Below are 6,000 nucleotides of genomic sequence, written 5' to 3' on the forward strand. Positions count from 1 at the left end.
GCATCCATTTATGTACTCTTTCCACCTATCCACTCTCACCTCTTCATTTATCAGTGGAATTCCCATTGTACTCTTAATGTTACCATCCTTGCTTTTCATTTCACCAAAGATTGTTCAGACTTTTCTGTATGCTAAGTCATTCCTTTCAACAATCCCTTCTTATTCGGTTTCTTCACATTTTTCATGCAGCCATTTCACCTTAGCTACTCTGTACTTCCTATTTATTTCATTCCTAGGTGACTTCATATCTGTATTCCTGAATTTTCATGAACATTTTTGAATTTTTTTTTTTCATCGATCAACTGAAGTATTTCTTCTGTTTGCCATGTTTTCTTTGCAGTTACCGTCTTCATACTTATGGTTTTTTCCTTCTTTTTTTCCAAATTCTGTGATTGTGCTTTTCCGAGATGTCCATTCCTCTTCAACTGAACTGTCTCCTGAACTATTCCTTATCACAGTATCTATCACCTTAGAGAACTACAAGAGTATCTCTTTATTCCTTAGTACTTCTGTGTCCAACTTCCTTGTGTATTGATTCTTCCTGAAAGGTATCTTATACTTCAGCCTATTCTTCATCACTACTAAATTGCGATCTGAGTCTATGTCTGCTCCTGAGTATGCCTTACAATCCAGTATCTGATTTTGGAATATCTGACTGACAATGATGTAAGCTAACTGATATCTTCCCATATCTCTGGCCTTTCTCAAGTACACCTCTTTCTCTTGTGAGACTTAACAGAAGCAATTTATTGCAGACGTTAATTTGTCTTTCTCCTCTCTCATTCCTACTACCAAGTGCACATTCTCCTGTAACTCTTTCTTCTACACCTTTCCCTATGACTGCATTCTAGTCCCCCTTGACAATTAGATTTTCAAATCCCATTACATGCTGAATTACCTGCTTAGTATCCTCATATTCTTTCTCTATCTTTCCATCTTTAGCTTGCAGCATTGGCGTGTGTACCTGAACTATCATTGTCTATGTTAGTTTCCTCTTGATTCTTATGTGAACAACCATACCACTCAACCATTCACAGTAACTCATTCTCTGGTCTTCATTCCTATTCATAATGAATCCTATACCCATTATACAATTTTCTGCTGCTATTGATATTACCCAATACTCATCTGACCACAAATCATTGTCTTCTTCCCATTTCACTTCATTGACCTCTACTATATCTATACTGAGCCTCTGGATTTTCCTTTCCACATTTTCTAGCTTCACTACCACATTCAAACTTCTGACATTTCACATCCTGACTCATAGAATGTTATTCTTTTGTTGGTTTTTCATTATTTTTCTCATGCTCACCTCCCCCTTGGTGGTCCTCTCCTGGAGATCTGAATGGAAGACTACAGGTATTCTGGAATCTTTTGCCAATGGAGATATGATCATGACACTTCTTCAGATGCAGGCCCATATGTCCTGTAGATACACATTATGCGTGTTTAATACCATGGTTTCCGTTGCCTTCTGAATCCTCATACTGTTGATCATGGATGATTCTTCTGCCTTTAGGGGAAGTTTCCAACCCCAAGGACAAGAGAGTGCCCTGAACCTCTGTCCACTCCTCTGCCCTCATCGACAAGGCTGTTAGCAGATGGCAGATGAATCTATTTTAACTTGTTATCCAGCTGGGCCACTAGTAATTTTGTGCAGTTTTTCTCTTTTAGTGGATGATCATTGTGTCTACTGCTGGTCTCAACTGCTCATATGGGAGATTCACAATTGCATAATATGATTCTTTGTGAGGTTAAGATTTAAAGTGTTCCCTGTGACCCACTCGTAGGCATCTTCAGCTATCATCTGAGATGTGTCTGTGTTTGAGTGATATGCTTCTGTCTTCAGCAAAAATATCACAATTTTTGATTCCACCATTAAAGCCTCTGGATTCTCATTTATGTGGTTAGAAACTGGAGTGGAACAAGCTCTGATCCTTACTGTGTTCTGCATGATATATACCCCTACCCTGAGGTTAGTTTCACACCTGAGATACATCCTGTTAGTGACATACCACTACTTTTGGTTGTGAAAGTAAGATACCATATGTACAAGTTACATGTCATTAACTCCAAAAGACTTTAGTTTGTTAAGTTGACAAAATAAATGTTGCATATTGCTTTATTGTCTATATTGGACATAATAGGATACAAAATGGATTTTTTCTGTCAGGCACAACAATAACAAATCAAAAATAAAGAAAATAACCACACTGCCAATGATTAAAAAAAGAACAAAAGATTCCACCACAAACACTACAGTTTCTTCCCACTAACATCTTGCATAACAGGTTGTTTATGAACCAGATGGGCATTCTCATAACTGACAACACTTTTGAATGGAGTTATGCATACTCCTTACCAAATAGTCCAGATACGCCTGTGGGAGATTTGACCATTCCTTAACTGGGGCCCCTGTTATGCATGTAATGTCTCTGGTGTCACAGACAATGGAAATCTGCTACTTTTAGCATTTCCCATGCATTCACAATGTGGTTGAGATCTAGGGAATGTGGAGGTCATTCCATCTGACTGATTCTGTGCTCAACTAGGAAGGTGTTCAAAATATTGTGATGATGATGGTGTGCATTGTTGTCCATCAGTGTGAATTCCACTCCAATATGTGCTCCAGACTGAGCCACAATGAGTACAAGGATACCATCCTCATACTTCACATCAGTCATCTATCCACACAGCACAAGAGGTACCCTTAGGCAACACGATTCCATTCCCAAAATGTGACTGAAGTGTCTTGATAAGGGTGATGATCTGCAATAAAGTTAGGGATAAATGTTGTTATCATTCCTTCCACACATGGGTATCAATATTGTCATAGTGGTGCGTGATGTGGGTCTCATTAGAAGAGAGTGTTGTGTCTTGTGCCAATGTGACATAAGCACCTCTCTGAACCTGATTTAGAGGAGAAGCCTTGAGAGTTCTTCTGGCGCCTAATCTCTGCTCATAGAGCCTATTTTGTATTGCTTGTGTTGACACATGCATTCTTGTAACTATTCCAAACTGCTGCTATAGACACGTAGCATTTTGTTGAAAGTCTCTGCTTCAACATCTACACCTATGTCTATATGTGCACTCTGCAAACCACCATGAGGTGCATGGCAGAGGGTACATTCCATTGTACCAGTTATTAGGATTTCTTCCTGTTCCAGTATGGAGCATGGGAAGAATGATTGTTCAAATGCCTCTGTGCCTGTAGTAATTATTCTAGTCTTTTACTCACAATCCCTATGTGAGTGATGTGTAGGGGGTTGCAGTACATTCCTAGAGTAACCCTGTATAGTTAATTCTTAAAGATCTATTAATAGATTTTCTCAGGATAGGTTATGTCTATCCCTAAGAATCTTCCAGTTCAGTTCCTTCAGTATCTCTGTCACACTTTCCCATGAATTAAACAAACCAGTGACCATTCATGCTGCCCTTCTCTGTATATGATGAATAACCCTGTTAGTCATATCTAGTGTAGTTTCTGTGCACTTAAGAAATATTCTAGAACCAGTCACATGAGTGATTTGTAAGCAATCTCCTTTGTGGACTGTTTGTACTTCACCAATATTCTACCAATAAACTGAAGTCTACCACCTGCTTTACCCATGACTGAACCTATCCCTACAAAGTGTTACACCCAGGTGTTTTTATGAGTTGGCAAAGTCAAACAGTGACTCAATGACATTGTAGTCACAGGATACTATGTTTTTCCATTTTTTGAAGTGCAAAATTTTATATTTCTGAACATTAGAGCAAGCTGACAGTCTCTGCACCATGTTGAAATCTTATCAAGATTTAATTGAATATTTATGCAGTTTCTTTCACATAGCACTTCATTATAGACAACTGCATCATCTGCAAAAGGATGATTTTACTATTAATACTATCTGCAAGGAAATTAATATACAACATGAACTGCAAGTGTTGCAAGATGCTTCCCTAGGGCACACCCAAAGTTACTTCTACATTTCATGATGACTCTCCATCCAAGATAACAAGCTGTGTCCTTCCTACCAAAAAGTCCTCAACCCAGTCACAAATTTCACTTGATACCCCATATGATATATGATCATACTTTTGACAGTAAATGTAGGTGTGGTACTGAGTCAAATGCTTTTCATAAATCAAGAAACACTGAATCTACCACGTTGCCTTGATCCAAAGCTTTCAGTGTGTCATGTGAGAAAATTGTGAGTTGAGTTTCACATGATCGATGTTTTCAAGAACCATAGTGGTTGGCTTTGAGGAGGTCATTGTGTTCAAGATCCTTATTATGTTTGAGCTCAGAATATGTTCTAAGATTCTACATCAAATTGATGTCAAGGATACTGAACAATAGTTTTGAGGATCACTCCTATTACTCTTCTTGTAGATGGATGTGACCTGTGCCTTTTTCCAAAAACTGGACATGGTTTTTTGTTTGAGGTATCTATGATAGATTAGAGATAGAAGAGGGGCAAATTCAACCACATATTGAGTGTAGAACATGATAAGTATGGTGCTTGCCATTATATGCAGATATTAGTCATGCATACCTCTTTTTTTTTCATCTGCCTCCACTTCTGTGACGATCCTTAAGTGATACTATTACTAGAAACTTGTTCTGGATTCTAGAGACATATCACTTTGACTCAGAATGATATTCAGTGTGACATCCATCTGTCTCATTCCCTGCTCTGTTAGGGTGACTCTACAGAGCTTTGATCATATGTTATCATTGTTAAAAACATGCTGAAGCAACACAACCTTCATAATGACACACAGAGCAAGAACTGTAATGTTTACAGGTGACTTGGTTGCCGTAGACTGCACATGCTTCCCCCCTTGCTGTGGAAACATGGACTACATTAAAAACAAACATCATGTATTGATATCATAAATATTTATGGTTCACAATGTTCAAAATTAAATATGCAACATTTATTTGACAACTTTATAGTGGATCTGTATTTGTTTGTTTATTATTATGTGCAATGTCTGCAATCACTGTGAGGAAGTAATCATTGAATTTGGTGACCAATGATTTGAAAGTGTCAGAATGCTGTCACAGCCATTTGCTAGAGCTTTATGTGCTTGTTTCTTGTTTAATAGTGTTCCAAAAATTACTTGGAACATTATTTTATTTCTTCAGCAGAGTACAAGAGTTCTGCTTTTTTAATGTGAGGATGGTGAATTTTACAGAACTGTTTGGTAATGGTGTTTCAAATCTTTACCACCACTTGTTCTCTGTATTTTGTAGAGCTTTCTCTATATAATACAAGATCCTTTAATGCCAGGAGCTGTACACCACTTCTCCTTGCTTCTCTTTAAGTTAGCCTTTATTTGCTTTATGGGGAAACAAAACTGAAAGAGTTGTACAAATACATTCCAGAAAAAGTTAAATTTTCATCAGTGTGTAGGCATTACAAATTTCTCCTCAGCATTCTTCCCATAATTTCTTTCTAAACACTGTGACAGAGCCACTGCTTACACTTATATAATTTTTTCTTCTATGATTTCTCCTAACTGGTCAGTAAATTTTATTACTAAAGTGGGACCATCAGTGTCAGATAAACTATTGACAGTTGTTTTCACAGCTAAATCACTGCAAGTTGTTGGCTCTAAAAACAATTTGACAATACATTTTACACTACTCCTTCAATCTTCACGGGAAATTTTACTGTTAAAAGTAATCCATAGCTGGACAGGAACCACTCTAGGTGACTTCAGCCATTACCATCAGACAGAAAAGCAACATTAAAGTCTACACAAAAAGTGATTCTGCAGCTATGTCTTGTATCTGTAGGTGTAGGAAACATGCAGCAGTCCTCAGCAGTTAGAGAAAATAAGTCAGTTGCAAATTCTAACAGAAAGAAGAAGGTTCTGCTCCAAGGTAGTTCACATGGCAAAGGTGTGGGCCAGCAGTTGCAGGAAGTGTTGGGGAGTGAGTACCAGGTCACCAGCATTGTGAAGCCTAGTGCAAGGGCCGGCCGAAGTGGCCGCGCGGTTCTGGCG

This window comes from Schistocerca nitens, chromosome 2 (genome assembly GCF_023898315.1).
Source record: "Schistocerca nitens isolate TAMUIC-IGC-003100 chromosome 2, iqSchNite1.1, whole genome shotgun sequence".
NCBI lineage: Eukaryota > Metazoa > Arthropoda > Insecta > Orthoptera > Acrididae > Schistocerca > Schistocerca nitens.